The sequence below is a fragment of the Euprymna scolopes genome, chromosome 46 (genome assembly GCF_053919585.1).
Source record: "Euprymna scolopes isolate OS-2025 chromosome 46, ASM5391958v1, whole genome shotgun sequence".
NCBI lineage: Eukaryota > Metazoa > Mollusca > Cephalopoda > Sepiida > Sepiolidae > Euprymna > Euprymna scolopes.
In genome coordinates, this window is record NC_136527.1 from 126,240,294 (window position 1) to 126,259,013 (window position 18,720).

Below are 18,720 nucleotides of genomic sequence, written 5' to 3' on the forward strand. Positions count from 1 at the left end.
AAATCATGTGTAATTTAAAACCCCAAAATATTTACTATTAATTTACTATGAAATCATACGTAATCTCAAACGCAAAAAATATTTGCTAATCATTTACTATTAATTCACAATTAATCTCAAACCTAAACAATTTGCTAGTAATTTCATATTAAATCATGTGTAATCTCAAACCCAAAAAATATTTGCTACTAATTTACTATTAAATCATGTGTAATTTAAAACACCAAAATATTTACTACTAATTTACTATGAAATCATACGTAATCTCAAACGCAAAAAATATTTGCTAATCATTTACTATTAATTCACTATTAATCTCAAACCTAAAGAATTTGCTAGTAATTTCCTATTAAATCATGTGTAATCTCAAACCCAAATTATATTTGCTACTAATTTACTATTAAATCATGTGTAATTTAAAACCCCAAAATATTTACTACTAATTTACTATGAAATCATACGTAATCTCAAACGCAAAAAATATTTGCTAATCATTTACTATTAATTCACTATTAATCTCAAACCTAAACAATTTGCTACTAATTTCCTATTAAATCATGTGTAATCTCAAACCCAAAAAATATTTGCTACTAATTTACTATTAAATCATGTGTTATTTAAAACATCAAAATATTTTCTACTAATTTACTATGAAATCTTGTGTAATCTCAAACGCAAAAAATATTTGCTAATCATTTACTATTAATTCACTATTAATCTCAAACCTACACAATTTGCTACTAATTTCCTATGAAATCATGTGTAATCTCAAACCCAAATTATATTTGCTACTAATTAATTATTAAATCATGTGTAATTTAAAACCCCAAAATATTTACTACTAATTTACTATGAAATCATACGTAATCTCACACGCAAAAAATATTGGCTAATCATTTACTATTAATTCACTATTAATCTCAAACCTAAAGAATTTGCTAGTAATTTCCTATGAAATCATGTGTAATCTCAAACCCAAATTATATTTGCTATTAATTTACTATTAAATCATGTGTAATTTAAAACCCCAAAATATTTACAACTAATTTACTATGAAATCATACGTAATCTCAAACGCAAAAAATATTTGCTAATCATTTACTATTAATTCACTATTAATCTCAAACCTAAAGAATTTGCTTGTAATTTCTATAAAATCATGTGTAATTTCAAACCCAAATTATATTTGCTTCTAATGTACTATTAAATCATGTGTAATTTAAAACCCCAAAATATTTACCACTAATTTACTATGACATCATACGTAATCTCAAACGCAAAAAATATTTGCTAATCATTTACTATTAATTCACTATTAATCTCAAACCTAAACAATTTGCTAGTAATTTCCTATTAAATCATGTGTAATCTCAAACCCAAATTATATTTGCTACTAATTTACTATTAAATCATGTGTAATTAAAACCCCAAAATATTTACTACTAATTTACTATGAAATCATACGTAATCTCAAACGCAAAAAAATATTTGCTTATTATTAATATTAATTCACTATTAATCTCAAACCTAAAGAATTTGCTACTAATTTCCTATTAAATCATGTGTAATCTCAAACCCAAATTATATTTGCTACTAATTTACTATTAAATCATGTGTAATTAAAACCCCAAAATATTTACAACTAATTTACTATGAAATCATACGTAATCTCAAACGCAAAAAATATTTGCTAATCATTTACTATTAATTCACTATTAATCTCAAACCTAAACAATTTGCTACTAATTTCCTATTAAATCATGTGTAATCTCAAACCCAAAAAATATTTGCTACAAATTTACTATTAAATCATGTGTAATTTACAACCCTAAAATATTTACGTCTAATTTACTATGAAATCATACGTAATCTCAAACGAAAAAAATATTTGCTAATCATTTACTATTAATTCACAATTAATCTCAAACCTAAAGAATTTGCTAGTAATTTCCTATAAAATCATGTGTAATTTCCAAGCCAAATTATATTTGCTTCTAATTTACTATTAAATCATGTGTAATTTAAAACCCCAAAATATTTACTACTAATTTACTATGAAATCTCGTGTAATCTCAAACGCAAAAAATATTTGCTAATCATTTATTATTAATTCACTATTAATCTCAAACCTAAACAATTTGCGTGTAATTTCCTATTAAATCATGTGTAATCTCAAACCCAAATTATATTTGCTACTAATTTACTATTAAATCATGTGTAATTAAAACCCCAAAATATTTACAACTAATTTACTATGAAATCATACGTAATCTCAAACGCAAAAAATATTTGCTAATCATTTACTATTAATTCACTATTAATCTCAAACCTAAAGAATTTGCTAGTAATTTCATATTATATCATGTGTAATCTCAAACCCAAAAAATATTTGCTACTAATTTACTATCAAATCCTGCGTTATTTAAAACCCCAAAATATTTACTTCTCATTAATTATGAAATCATACGTAATCTCAAACGCAAAAAATATTTGCTAATCATTTACTATCAATTCACTATTAATCTAAAAACTAAACAATTGGCTAGTAATTTCCTATTAAATCATGTGTAATCTCAAACCCAAATTATATTTGCTACTAATTTACTATTAAATCATGTGTAATTTAAACCCCAAAATATTTACTACTAATTTACTATGAAATCATACGTAATCTCAAACGCAAAAAAATATTTGCTAATTATTAATATTAATTCACTATTAATCTCAAACCTAAAGAATTTGCTACTAATTTCCTATTAAATCATGTGTAATCTCAAACCCAAATTATATTTGCGACTAATTTACTATTAAATCATGTGTAATTTAAAACATCAAAATATTTACTACTAATTTACTATGAAATCATACGTAATCTCAAACGCAAAAAATATTTGCTAATCATTTACTATCAATTCACTATTAATCTCAAACCTAAACAATTTGCTAGTAATTTCCTATTAAATCATGTGTAATCTCAAACCCAAATTATATTTGCTTCTAATTTACTATTAAATCATGTGTAATTTAAAACCCCAAAATATTTACAACTAATTTACTATGAAATCATACGTAATCTCAAACGCAAAAAATATTTGCTAATCATTTACTATTAATTCACTATTAATCTCAAACCTAAAGAATTTGCTAGTAATTTCTATAAAATCATGTGTAATTTCAAACCCAAATTATATTTGCTTCTAATGTACTATTAAATCATGTGTAATTTAAAACCCCAAAATATTTACCACTAATTTACTATGACATCATACGTAATCTCAAACGCAAAAAATATTTGCTAATCATTTACTATTAATTCACTATTAATCTCAAACCTAAACAATTTGCTAGTAATTTCCTATTAAATCATGTGTAATCTCAAACCCAAATTATATTTGCTACTAATTTACTATTAAATCATGTGTAATTAAAACCCCAAAATATTTACTACTAATTTACTATGAAATCATACGTAATCTCAAACGCAAAAAAATATTTGCTAATTATTAATATTAATTCACTATTAATCTCAAACCTAAAGAATTTGCTACTAATTTCCTATTAAATCATGTGTAATCTCAAACCCAAATTATATTTGCTACTAATTTACTATTAAATCATGTGTAATTAAAACCCCAAAATATTTACAACTAATTTACTATGAAATCATACGTAATCTCAAACGCAAAAAATATTTGCTAATCATTTACTATTAATTCACTATTAATCTCAAACCTAAACAATTTGCTACTAATTTCCTATTAAATCATGTGTAATCTCAAACCCAAAAAATATTTGCTACAAATTTACTATTAAATCATGTGTAATTTACAACCCTAAAATATTTACGTCTAATTTACTATGAAATCATACGTAATCTCAAACGAAAAAAATATTTGCTAATCATTTACTATTAATTCACAATTAATCTCAAACCTAAACAATTTGCAAGTAATTTCCTATAAAATCATGTGTAATTTCCAAGCCAAATTATATTTGCTTCTAATTTACTATTAAATCATGTGTAATTTAAAACCCCAAAATATTTACTACTAATTTACTATGAAATCATACGTAATCTCAAACGCAAAAAATATTTTCTAATCATTTACTATTAATTCACTATTAATCTCAAACCTAAAGAATTTACTAGTAATTTCATATTAAATCATGTGTAATCTCAAACCCAAATTATATTTGCTACTAATTTACTATTAAATCATGTGTAATTAAAAACCCCAAAATATTTACTACTAATTTACTATGAAATCATACGTAATCTCAAACGCAAAAAATATTTGCTAATCATTTACTATTAATTCACTATTAATCTCAAACCTAAAGAATTTACTAGTAATTTCCTATTAAATCATGTGTAATCTCAAACCCAAATTATATTTGCTACTAATTTACTATTAAATCATGTGTAATTTAAAACCCCAAAATATTTACTACTAATTTACTATGAAATCATACGTAATCTCAAACGCAAAAAATATTTGCTAATCATTTACTATTAATTCACTATTAATCTCAAAACTAAAGAATTTGCTAGTATTTTCGTATTAAATCATGTGTAATCTAAAACCCAAATTATATTTGCGTCTAATGTACTATTAAATCATGTGTAATTTAAAACCCCAAAATATTTACTACTAATTTACTATGAAATCATACGTAATCTCAAACGCAAAAAAATATTTGCTAATTATTAATATTAATTCACTATTAATCTCAAACCTAAAGAATTTGCTACTAATTTCCTATTAAATCATGTGTAATCTCAAACCCAAATTATATTTGCTACTAATTTACTATTAAATCATGTGTAATTTAAAACATCAAAATATTTACTACTAATTTACTATGAAATCATACGTAATCTCAAACGCAAAAAATATTTGCTAATCATTTACTATCAATTCACTATTAATCTCAAACCTAAACAATTTGCTAGTAATTTCCTATTAAATCATGTGTAATCTCAAACCCAAATTATATTTGCTACTAATTTACTATTAAATCATGTGTAATTTAAAACCCCAAAATATTTACTACTAATTTACTATGAAATCATACGTAATCTCAAACGCAAAAAATATTTGCTAATCATTTACTATTAATTCACTATTAATCTCAGACCTAAACAATTTGCTACTAATTTACTATTAAATCATGTGTAATCTCAAACCCAAATTATATTTGCTACTAATTTACTATTAAATCATGTGTAATTAAAACCCCAAAATATTTACAACTAATTTACTATGAAATCATACGTAATCTCAAACGCAAAAAATATTTGCTAATCATTTACTATTAATTCACTAATAATCTCAAACCTAAAGAATTTACTAGTAATTTCATATTAAATCATGTGTAATCTCAAACCCAAATTATATTTGCTACTAATTTACTATTAAATCATGTGTAATTGAAAACCCCAAAATATTTACAACTAATTTACTAATAAATCATACGTAATCTCAAACGCAAAAAATATTTGCTAATCATTTACTATTAATTCACTATTAATCTCAAACCTAAACAATTTGCTACTAATTTCCTATTAAATCATGTGTAATCTCAAACCCAAATTATATTTGCTACTAATTTACTATTAAATCATGTGTAATTTAAACCCCCAAAATATTTACTACTAATTTACTATGAAATCATACGTAATCTCAAACGCAAAAAATATTTGCTAATCATTTACTATTAATTCACTATTAATCTCAAACCTAAAGAATTTGCTAGTAATTTCCTATTAAATCATGTGTAATCTCAAACCCAAATTATATTTGCTTCTAATTTACTATTAAATCATGTGTTATTTAAAACCCCAAAATATTTACAACTAATTTACTATGAAATCATACGTAATCTCAAACGCAAAAAATATTTGCTAATCATTTACCATTAATTCACTATTAATCTCAAACCTAAAGAATTTGCTAGTAATTTCCTATTAAATCATGTGTAATCTCAAACCCAAATTATATTTGCTACTAATTTACTATTAAATCATGTGTTATTTAAAACCCCAGAATATTTACAACTAATTTACTATGAAATCATACGTAATCTCAAACGCAAAAAATATTTGCTAATCATTTACTATTAATTCACTATTAATCTCAAACCTAAACAATTGGCTACTAATTTCCTATTAAATCATGTGTAATCTCAAACCCAAATTATATTTGCTACTAATTTACTATTATATCATGTGTAATTTAAAACCCCCAAAATATTTACTACTAATTTACTATGAAATCATGTGTAATCTCAAACGCAAAAAATATTTGCTAATCATTTACTATTAATTCACTATTAATCTCAAACCTAAAGAATTTACTAGTATTTTCGTATTAAATCATGTGTAATCTCAAACCCAAATTATATTTGCTACTAATTTCCTATTAAATCATGTGTAATTTAAAACCCCAAAATATTTACAACTAATTTACTATGAAATCATACGTAATCTCAAACGCAAAAAATATTTGCTAATCATTTACTATTAATTCACTATTAATCTCAAACCTAAAGAATTTGCTAGTAATTTCCTATAAAATCATGTGTAATCTCAAACCCAACTTATATTTGCTACTAATTTCCTATTAAATCATGTGTAATTTAAAACCCCAAAATATTTACTACTAATTTACTATGACATCATACGTAATCTCAAACGCAAAAAATATTTGCTAATCATTTACTATTAATTCACTATTAATCTCAAACCTAAAGAATTTACTAGTATTTTCCTATTAAATCATGTGTAATCTCAAACCCAATTTATATTTGCTACTAATTTACTATTAAATCATGTGTAATTTAAAACCCCAAAATATTTACTACTAATTTACTATGAAATCATACGTAATCTCAAACGCAAAAAATATTTGCTAATCATTTACTATTAATTCACTATTAATCTCAAACCTAAAGAATTTGCTAGTAATTTCCTATTTAATCATGTGTAATCTCAAACCCAAATTATATTTGCTACTAATTTACTATTAAATCATGTGTAATTTAAAACCCCAAAATATTTGCTACTAATTTACTGTGAAATCATACGTAATCTCAAACGCAAAAAATATTTGCTAATCATTTACTATTAATTCACTATTAATATCAAACCTAAAGAATTTGCTAGTAATTTCCTATTAAATCATGTGTAATCCCAAACCCAACTTATATTTGCTACTAATTTACTATTAAATCATGTGTAATTTAAAACACCAAAATATTTACTACTAATTTACTATAAAATCATGCATAATCTCAAACGCAAAAAATATTTGCTAATCATTTACTATTAATTCACTATTAATCTCAAACCTAAAGAATTTACTAGTATTTTCGTATTAAATCATGTGTAATCTAAAACCCAAATTATATTTGCTTCTAATTTACTATTAAATCATGTGTAATTTAAAACCCCAAAATATTTACAACTAATTTACTATGAAATCATACGTAATCTCAAACGCAAAAAATATTTGCTAATCATTTACTATTAATTCACTATTAATCTCAAACCTAAAGAATTTACTAGCAATTTCATATTAAATCATGTGTAATCTCAAACCCAAATTATATTTGCTACTAATTTACTATTAAATCATGTGTAATTTAAAACCCCAAAATATTTACTACTAATTTACTATGAAATCATACGTAATCTCAAACGCAAAAAATATTTGCTAATCATTTACTATTAATTAACTATTACCCTCAAAACTAAAAGAATTTGCTAGTAATTTCCTATTAAATCATGTGTAATCTCAAACCCAAATTATATTTGCTTCTAATTTACTATTAAATCATGTGTAATTTAAAACCCCAAAATATTTACTACTAATTTACTATGAAATCATACGTAATCTCAAACGCAAAAAATATTTGCTGATCATTTACTATTAATTCACTATTAATCTCAAACCTAAAGAATTTACTAGTAATTTCATATTAAATCATGTGTAATCTCAAACCCAAATTATATTTGCTACTAATTTACTATTAAATCATGTGTAATTAAAAACCCCAAAATATTAACTACTAATTTACTATGAAATCATATGTAATCTCAAACGCAAAAAATATTTGCTAATCATTTACTATTAATTCACTATTAATCTAAAACCTAAAGAATTTACTAGTAATTTCATATTAAATCATGTGTAATCTCAAACCCAAATTATATTTGCTACTAATTTACTATTAAATCATGTGTAATTAAAAACCCCAAAATATTTACTACTAATTTACTATGAAATCATACGTAATCTCAAACGCAAAAAATATTTGCTAATCATTTACTATTAATTCACTATTACCCTCAAACCTACAGAATTTACTGGTAATTTCATATTAAATCATGTGTAATCTCAAACCCAAATTATATTTGCTACTAATTTACTATTAAATCATGTGTAATGTAAAACCCCAAAATATTTACTACTAATTTACTATGAAATCATACGTAATCTCAAACGCAAAAAATATTTGCTAATCATTTACTATTAATTCACTATTAATCTCAAACCTAAAGAATTTGCTACTAATTTCATATTAAATCATGTGTAATCTCAAACCCAAATTATATTTGCTACTAATTTACTATTAAATCATGTGTAATTTAAAACCCCAAAATATTTACTACTAATTTACTATGAAATCATACGTAATCTCAAACGCAAAAAATATTTTCTAATCATTTACTATTAATTCACTATTAATCTCAAACCTAAAGAATTTGCAAGTAATATCCTATTAAATCATGTGTAATCTAAAACCCAAATTATATTTGCTTCTAATTTACTATTAAATCATGTGTAATTTAAAACCCCAAAATATTTACTACTAATTTACTATGAAATCATACGTAATCTCAAACGCAAAAAATATTTGCTAATCATTTACTATTAATTCACTATTAATCTCAAACCTAAAGAATTTACTAGTAATTTCATATTAAATCATGTGTAATCTCAAACCCAAATTATATTTGCTACTAATTTACTATTAAATCATGTGTAATTTACAACCCCAAAATATTTACTACTAATTTACTATGAAATCATACGTAATCTCAAACGCAAAAAATATTTTCTAATCATTTACTATTAATTCACTATTAATCTCAAACCTAAAGAGTTTGCGAGTAATTTCGTATTAAATCATGTGTAATCTCAAACCCAAATTATATTTGCTTCTAATTTACTATTAAATCATGTGTAATTTAAAACCCCAAAATATTTACTACTAATTTACTATGAAATCATACGTAATCTCAAACGCAAAAAATATTTGCTAATCATTTACTATTAATTCACTATTAATCTCAAACCTAAAGAATTTACTAGTAATTTCATATTAAATCATGTGTAATCTCAAACCCAAATTATATTTGCTACTAATTTACTATTAAATCATGTGTAATTTAAAACCCCAAAATATTTACTACTAATTTACTATGAAATCATACGTAATCTCAAACGCAAAAAATATTTGCTAATCATTTACTATTAATTCATTGTTAATCTCAAACCTAAAGAATTTACTAGTAATTTCATATTAAATCATGTGTAATCTCAAACCCAAATTATATTTGCTACTAATTTACTATTAAATCATGTGTAATTAAAAACCCCAAAATATTTACTACTAATTTACTATGAAATCATACGTAATCTCAAACGCAAAAAATATTTGCTAATCATTTACTATTAATTCACTATTACCCTCAAACCTAAAGAATTTACTAGTAATTTCATATTAAATCATGTGTAATCTCAAACCCAAATTATATTTGCTACTAATTTACTATTAAATCATGTGTAATTTAAAACCCCAACATATTTACTACTAATTTACTATGAAATCATACGTAATCTCAAACGCAAAAAATATTTTCTAATCATTTACTATTAATTCACTATTAATCTCAAACCTAAAGAGTTTGCGAGTAATTTCGTATTAAATCATGTGTAATCTCAAACCCAAATTATATTTGCTTCTAATTTACTATTAAATCATGTGTAATTTAAAACCCCAAAATATTTACTACTAATTTACTATGAAATCATACGTAATCTCAAACGCAAAAAATATTTGCTAATCATTTACTATTAATTCACTATTAATCTCAAACCTAAAGAATTTACTAGTAATTTCATATTAAATCATGTGTAATCTCAAACCCAAATTATATTTGCTACTAATTTACTATTAAATCATGTGTAATTTAAAACCCCAAAATATTTACTACTAATTTACTATGAAATCATACGTAATCTCAAACGCAAAAAATATTTGCTAATCATTTACTATTAATTCATTGTTAATCTCAAACCTAAAGAATTTACTAGTAATTTCATATTAAATCATGTGTAATCTCAAACCCAAATTATATTTGCTACTAATTTACTATTAAATCATGTGTAATTAAAAACCCCAAAATATTTACTACTAATTTACTATGAAATCATACGTAATCTCAAACGCAAAAAATATTTGCTAATCATTTACTATTAATTCACTATTACCCTCAAACCTAAAGAATTTACTAGTAATTTCATATTAAATCATGTGTAATCTCAAACCCAAATTATATTTGCTACTAATTTACTATTAAATCATGTGTAATTAAAAACCCCAAAATATTTACTACTAATTTACTATGAAATCATACGTAATCTCAAACGCAAAAAATATTTGCTAATCATTTACTATTAATTCACTATTACCCTCAAACCTAAAGAATTTACTAGTAATTTCATATTAAATCATGTGTAATCTCAAACCCAAATTATATTTGCTACTAATTTACTATTAAATCATGTGTAATTTAAAACCCCAAAATATTTACTACTAATTTACTATGAAATCATACGTAATCTCAAACGCAAAAAATATTTTCTAATCATTTACTATTAATTCACTATTAATCTCAAACCTAAAGAGTTTGCGAGTAATTTCGTATTAAATCATGTGTAATCTCAAACCCTAATTATATTTGCTTCTAATTTACTATTAAATCATATGTAATTTAAAACCCCAAAATATTTACTACTAATTTACTATGAAATCATACGTAATCTCAAACGCAAAAAATATTTGCTAATCATTTACTATTAATTCACTATTAATCTCAAACCTAAAGAATTTACTAGTAATTTCATATTAAATCATGTGTAATCTCAAACCCAAATTATATTTGCTACTAATTTACTATTAAATCATGTGTAATTTAAAACCCCAAAATATTTACTACTAATTTACTATGAAATCATACGTAATCTCAAACGCAAAAAATATTTGCTAATCATTTACTATTAATTCATTGTTAATCTCAAACCTAAAGAATTTACTAGTAATTTCATATTAAATCATGTGTAATCTCAAACCCAAATTATATTTGCTACTAATTTACTATTAAATCATGTGTAATTAAAAACCCCAAAATATTTACTACTAATTTACTATGAAATCATACGTAATCTCAAACGCAAAAAATATTTGCTAATCATTTACTATTAATTCACTATTACCCTCAAACCTAAAGAATTTACTAGTAATTTCATATTAAATCATGTGTAATCTCAAACCCAAATTATATTTGCTACTAATTTACTATTAAATCATGTGTAATTTAAAACCCCAAAATATTTACTACTAATTTACTATGAAATCATACGTAATCTCAAATGCAAAAAATATTTGCTAATCATTTACTATTAATTCACTATTAATCTCAAACCTAAGGAATTTGCTACTAATTTCCTATAAAATCATGTGTAATTTAAAACCCAAATTATATTTGCTTCTAATTTACTATTAAATCATGTGTAATTTAAAACCCCAAAATATTTACTACTAATTTACTATGAAATCATACGTAATCTCAAACGCAAAAAATATTTGCTAATCATTTACTATTAATTCACTATTAATCTCAAACCTAAAGAATTTACTAGTAATTTCATATTAAATCATGTGTAATCTCAAACCCAAATTATATTTGCTACTAATTTACTATTAAATCATGTGTAATTTAAAACCCCAAAATATTTACTACTAATTTACTATGAAATCATACGTATTCTCAAACGCAAAAAATATTTGCTAATCATTTACTATTAATTCACTATTAATCTCAAACCTAAAGAATTTGCGAGTAATTTCCTATTAAATCATGTGTAATCTCAAACCCAAATTATATTTGCTTCTAATTTACTATTAAATCATGTGTAATTTAAAACCCCAAAATATTTACTACTAATTTACTATGAAATCATACGTAATCTCAAACGCAAAAAATATTTGCTAATCATTTACTATTAATTCACTATTAATCTCAAACCTAAAGAATTTACTAGTAATTTCATATTAAATCATGTGTAATCTCAAACCCAAATTATATTTGCTACTAATTTACTATTAAATCATGTGTAATTTAAAACCCCAAAATATTTACTACTAATTTACTATGAAATCATACGTAATCTCAAACGCAAAAAATATTTTCTAATCATTTACTATTAATTCACTATTAATCTCAAACCTAAAGAGTTTGCGAGTAATTTCCTATTAAATCATGTGTAATCTCAAACCCAAATTATATTTGCTTCTAATTTACTATTAAATCATGTGTAATTTAAAACCCCAAAATATTTACTACTAATTTACTATGAAATCATACGTAATCTCAAACGCAAAAAATATTTGCTAATCATTTACTATTAATTCACTATTAATCTCAAACCTAAAGAATTTACTAGTAATTTCATATTAAATCATGTGTAATCTCAAACCCAAATTATATTTGCTACTAATTTACTATTAAATCATGTGTAATTTAAAACCCCAAAATATTTACTACTAATTTACTATGAAATCATACGTAATCTCAAACGCAAAAAATATTTGCTAATCATTTACTATTAATTAATTGTTAATCTCAAACCTAAAGAATTTACTAGTAATTTCATATTAAATCATGTGTAATCTTAAACCCAAATTATATTTGCTACTAATTTACTATTAAATCATGTGTAATTAAAAACCCCAAAATATTTACTACTAATTTACTATGAAATCATACGTAATCTCAAACGCAAAAAATATTTGCTAATCATTTACTATTAATTCACTATTACCCTCAAACCTAAAGAATTTACTAGTAATTTCATATTAAATCATGTGTAATCTCAAACCCAAATTATATTTGCTACTAATTTACTATTAAATCATGTGTAATTTAAAACCCCAAAATATTTACTACTAATTTACTATGAAATCATACGTAATCTCAAACGCAAAAAATATTTGCTGATCATTTACTATTAATTCACTATTAATCTCAAACCTAAAGAATTTACTAGTAATTTCAAATTAAATCATGTGTAATCTCAAACCCAAATTATATTTGCTACTAATTTACTATTAAATCATGTGTAATTAAAAACCCCAAAATATTAACTACTAATTTACTATGAAATCATATGTAATCTCAAACGCAAAAAATATTTGCTGATCATTTACTATTAATTCACTATTAATCTAAAACCTAAAGAATTTGCGAGTAATTTCCTATTAAATCATGTGTGATCTAAAACCCAAATTATATTTGCTTCTAATTTACTATTAAATCATGTGTAATTTAAAACCCCAAAATATTTACTACTAATTTACTATGAAATCATACGTAATCTCAAACGCAAAAAATATTTGCTAATCATTTACTATTAATTCACTATTAATCTCAAACCTAAAGAATTTACTAGTAATTTCATATTAAATCATGTGTAATCTCAAACCCAAATTATATTTGCTACTAATTTACTATTAAATCATGTGTAATTTAAAACCCCAAAATATTTACTACTAATTTACTATGAAATCATACGTAATCTCAAACGCAAAAAATATTTTCTAATCATTTACTATTAATTCACTATTAATCTCAAACCTAAAGAGTTTGCGAGTAATTTCCTATTAAATCATGTGTAATCTCAAACCCAAATTATATTTGCTTCTAATTTACTATTAAATCATGTGTAATTTAAAACCCCAAAATATTTACTACTAATTTACTATGAAATCATACGTAATCTCAAACGCAAAAAATATTTTCTAATCATTTACTATTAATTCACTATTAATCTCAAACCTAAAGAATTTACTAGTAATTTCATATTAAATCATGTGTAATCTCAAACCCAAATTATATTTGCTACTAATTTACTATTAAATCATGTGTAATTAAAAACCCCAAAATATTTACTACTAATTTACTATGAAATCATACGTAATCTCAAACGCAAAAAATATTTGCTAATCATTTACTATTAATTCACTATTAATCTCAAACCTAAAGAATTTACTAGTAATTTCCTATTAAATCATGTGTAATCTCAAACCCAAATTATATTTGCTACTAATTTACTATTAAATCATGTGTAATTTAAAACCCCAAAATATTTACTACTAATTTACTATGAAATCATACGTAATCTCAAACGCAAAAAATATTTGCTAATAATTTACTATTAATTCACTATTAATCTAAAAACTAAAGAATTTGCTAGTATTTTCGTATTAAATCATGTGTAATCTAAAACCCAAATTATATTTGCGTCTAATGTACTATTAAATCATGTGTAATTTAAAACCCCAAAATATTTACTACTAATTTACTATGAAATCATACGTAATCTCAAATGCAAAAAATATTTGCTAATCATTTACTATTAATTCACTATTAATCTCAAACCTAAGGAATTTGCTACTAATTTCCTATAAAATCATGTGTAATTTCAAACCCAAATTATATTTGCTTCTAATTTACTATTAAATCATGTGTAATTTAAAACCCCAAAATATTTACTACTAATTTACTATGAAATCATACGTAATCTCAAACGCAAAAAATATTTGCTAATCATTTACTATTAATTCACTATTAATCTCAAACCTAAAGAATTTACTAGTAATTTCCTATTAAATCATGTGTAATCTCAAACCCAAATTATATTTGCTACTAATTTACTATTAAATCATGTGTAATTTAAAACCCCAAAATATTTACTACTAATTTACTATGAAATCATACGTAATCTCAAACACAAAAAATATTTGCTAATCATTTACTATTAATTCACTATTACCCTCAAAACTAAAAGAATTTACTAGTAATTTCATATTAAATAATGTGTAATCTCAAACCCAAAGTATATTTGCTACTAATTTACTATTAAATCATGTGTAATTTAAAACCCCAAAATATTTACTACTAATTTACTATGAAATCATACGTATTCTCAAACGCAAAAAATATTTGCTAATCATTTACTATTAATTCACTATTAATGTCAAACCTAAAGAATTTGCGAGTAATTTCCTATTAAATCATGTGTAATCTCAAACCCAAATTATATTTACTTCTAATTTACTATTAAATCATGTGTAATTTAAAACCCCAAAATATTTACTACTAATTTACTATGAAATCATACGTAATCTCAAACGCAAAAAATATTTCTGATCATTTACTATTAATTCACTATTAATCTCAAACCTAAAGAATTTACTAGTAATTTCATATTAAATCATGTGTAATCTCAAACCCAAATTATATTTGCTACTAATTTACTATTAAATCATGTGTAATTAAAAACCCCAAAATATTAACTACTAATTTACTATGAAATCATATGTAATCTCAAACGCAAAAAATATTTGCTGATCATTTACTATTAATTCACTATTAATCTAAAACCTAAAGAATTTACTAGTAATTTCATATTAAATCATGTGTAATCTCAAACCCAAATTATATTTGCTACTAATTTACTATTAAATCATGTGTAATTTAAAACCCCAAAATATTTACTACTAATTTACTATGAAATCATACGTAATCTCAAACGCAAAAAATATTTTCTAATCATTTACTATTAATTCACTATTAATCTCAAACCTAAAGAATTTACTAGTAATTTCATATTAAATCATGTGTAATCTCAAACCCAAATTATATTTGCTACTAATTTACTATTAAATCATGTGTAATTAAAAACCCCAAAATATTTACTACTAATTTACTATGAAATCATACGTAATCTCAAACGCAAAAAATATTTGCTGATCATTTACTATTAATTCACTATTAATCTCAAACCTAAAGAATTTACTAGTAATTTCAAATTAAATCATGTGTAATCTCAAACCCAAATTATATTTGCTACTAATTTACTATTAAATCATGTGTAATTAAAAACCCCAAAATATTAACTACTAATTTACTATGAAATCATATGTAATCTCAAACGCAAAAAATATTTGCTGATCATTTACTATTAATTCACTATTAATCTAAAACCTAAAGAATTTGCGAGTAATTTCCTATTAAATCATGTGTAATCTAAAACCCAAATTATATTTGCTTCTAATTTACTATTAAATCATGTGTAATTTAAAACCCCAAAATATTTACTACTAATTTACTATGAAATCATACGTAATCTCAAACGCAAAAAATATTTGCTAATCATTTACTATTAATTCACTATTAATCTCAAACCTAAAGAATTTACTAGTAATTTCATATTAAATCATGTGTAATCTCAAACCCAAATTATATTTGCTACTAATTTACTATTAAATCATGTGTAATTTAAAACCCCAAAATATTTACTACTAATTTACTATGAAATCATACGTAATCTCAAACGCAAAAAATATTTTCTAATCATTTACTATTAATTCACTATTAATCTCAAACCTAAAGAGTTTGCGAGTAATTTCCTATTAAATCATGTGTAATCTCAAACCCAAATTATATTTGCTTCTAATTTACTATTAAATCATGTGTAATTTAAAACCCCAAAATATTTACTACTAATTTACTATGAAATCATACGTAATCTCAAACGCAAAAAATATTTTCTAATCATTTACTATTAATTCACTATTAATCTCAAACCTAAAAAATTTACTAGTAATTTCATATTAAATCATGTGTAATCTCAAACCCAAATTATATTTGCTACTAATTTACTATTAAATCATGTGTAATTAAAAACCCCAAAATATTTACTACTAATTTACTATGAAATCATACGTAATCTCAAACGCAAAAAATATTTGCTAATCATTTACTATTAATTCACTATTAATCTCAAACCTAAAGAATTTACTAGTAATTTCCTATTAAATCATGTGTAATCTCAAACCCAAATTATATTTGCTACTAATTTACTATTAAATCATGTGTAATTTAAAACCCCAAAATATTTACTACTAATTTACTATGAAATCATACGTAATCTCAAACGCAAAAAATATTTGCTAATAATTTACTATTAATTCACTATTAATCTAAAAACTAAAGAATTTGCTAGTATTTTCGTATTAAATCATGTGTAATCTAAAACCCAAATTATATTTGCGTCTAATGTACTATTAAATCATGTGTAATTTAAAACCCCAAAATATTTACTACTAATTTACTATGAAATCATACGTAATCTCAAATGCAAAAAATATTTGCTAATCATTTACTATTAATTCACTATTAATCTCAAACCTAAGGAATTTGCTACTAATTTCCTATAAAATCATGTGTAATTTCAAACCCAAATTATATTTGCTTCTAATTTACTATTAAATCATGTGTAATTTAAAACCCCAAAATATTTACTACTAATTTACTATGAAATCATACGTAATCTCAAACGCAAAAAATATTTGCTAATCATTTACTATTAATTCACTATTAATCTCAAACCTAAAGAATTTACTAGTAATTTCATATTAAATCATGTGTAATCTCAAACCCAAATTATATTTGCTACTAATTTACTATTAAATCATGTGTAATTTAAAACCCCAAAATATTTACTACTAATTTACTATGAAATCATACGTAATCTCAAACACAAAAAATATTTGCTAATCATTTACTATTAATTCACTATTACCCTCAAAACTAAAAGAATTTACTAGTAATTTCATATTAAATAATGTGTAATCTCAAACCCAAAGTATATTTGCTACTAATTTACTATTAAATCATGTGTAATTTAAAACCCCAAAATATTTACTACTAATTTACTATGAAATCATACGTATTCTCAAACGCAAAAAATATTTGCTAATCATTTACTATTAATTCACTATTAATGTCAAACCTAAAGAATTTGCGAGTAATTTCCTATTAAATCATGTGTAATCTCAAACCCAAATTATATTTACTTCTAATTTACTATTAAATCATGTGTAATTTAAAACCCCAAAATATTTACTACTAATTTACTATGAAATCATACGTAATCTCAAACGCAAAAAATATTTCTGATCATTTACTATTAATTCACTATTAATCTCAAACCTAAAGAATTTACTAGTAATTTCATATTAAATCATGTGTAATCTCAAACCCAAATTATATTTGCTACTAATTTACTATTAAATCATGTGTAATTAAAAACCCCAAAATATTAACTACTAATTTACTATGAAATCATATGTAATCTCAAACGCAAAAAATATTTGCTGATCATTTACTATTAATTCACTATTAATCTAAAACCTAAAGAATTTACTAGTAATTTCATATTAAATCATGTGTAATCTCAAACCCAAATTATATTTGCTACTAATTTACTATTAAATCATGTGTAATTTAAAACCCCAAAATATTTA